The sequence below is a fragment of the Cnephaeus nilssonii genome (assembly GCF_951640355.1).
Source record: "Cnephaeus nilssonii genome assembly, chromosome: 9".
Taxonomy (NCBI): Eukaryota; Metazoa; Chordata; class Mammalia; order Chiroptera; family Vespertilionidae; genus Cnephaeus; species Cnephaeus nilssonii.
This window is the reverse complement of record NC_137080.1, coordinates 93,664,806-93,666,282: the sequence shown is the minus strand read 5'-3', so window position 1 is coordinate 93,666,282 and position 1,477 is coordinate 93,664,806.

Here is a 1,477-nt window from a genome sequence, read left to right as displayed (position 1 = left end):
GCTAAGATATCTGGGGATTGTTTGTCATAAAGCTAGTCGACCCTATTACCTGTGTGTTTTTCAGTTCAAAAAGGAAGAGAGCTCCCCAGTCTGGGAGCCTCCTGGTATGGGAGGCTCTTAGGTGCTCCAGGCGAGGGGGAGCTGTAGAGGGGGAAGGTTCTGAGGTCTTCTCTGTTCTCATGTTCTGGGGTTTCTCCATTTCCATCCTACTCTCTCTTGGTGCCCCTGTACATCAACCTCCGTGGCCAACACAGACCACATCCCTGAACGGCATGCTGGAGTCCCCATTCCCGCGCTGAATCCATTCCTGGGACACCGGCCCTTTTTCACCTTTCAGACTTGCCTCCCTTTCAAGGCACAGCTCAAACCCCACCTCCATGACCACCCCATGCGGCAGCGAGCTCTCTGCCTCTGCTCTCCTGGTAGCACTCGCACAGCTGAGCAGGCGCCCCACACCTCGTGGAGCACCTGTGATGTTTTCCTGGGAGGGTCTGTACTTTCACCAAGTCTTAAGGTGTGTAAGGATGACATCTTGATCCTCACACTTCCTTGTTTCCTACTCAGGCCCTAGCCCTAGGCTGTATGTACCAGGCACTCAGAAAATATTTCTTGGATGGATAGATGGAAGAAAGGAAGGAAGGACAGATTACAGAACTCACAAATGAATGGGCTATTTGGCCAGATTTTTAAGTGCCTCCATCATCAGGCTCATTCTATTTTTCTGCTCTTCATTTCTACTGCTCCCAGTCACAAAACCCCATTCTGAATGGGTTGGTCTGTCCACAGACTCATGAACATGCCGGACTTTTCCTTCACTCCACTCCCCAACCCCACCAGTCCCCCAGCTCCTCCCCACCCGTCAGCCTTCAGGGTCTCTAGGTGAAGTCTCCCCTCCTCCAGCAGTTTCTGGGACAACTCTGCTCTCAGCAAACGTCTTCCGCTTTAAATTTCAGGATCACTCCTCTGCACAGATCCAGTGGGAAATGTCTGTGTGGTATGTTGTCAGTTCATGTGTGTGATTCTTGCTTCCTCAACGAGAATACAAGCTCCCCAGAGCTGGATCCTCCACAGTGCCGAGCAGAGGCAGCAGGGAAGAGCTGATGTTCCGTACAAGGACCCTGGCTGATGGCTGCATCTGGGCTCTGTCATCTTTAAGTAAACTCAGATTGCAGGTCAAATACATACACACCCCCATCTCTTTTTTCCATAACTTCCTTTCTTCTCCCTTAGGTCAGATGTGCAATAATTGGGTGGGCTCATTCAGCTGTGTTGTTGAATCTGCAAAGTGTATCCATATTTCTGGACCATGGTGACCCCTCTGAGTCCTGTAGTCCAGTAAGGATGGTCTAAAGCCGGAGCCAGCTTTGTCCCTTGCAACAAACTCCACTTTCGTTGGGGGCCTTTTCAGGGGGAGGTGGGAATTGGGGCTGGGCCTCGAAGAGTGCTGGAGGCGGAGGAAGGCCAGGCGTGAAGGGCA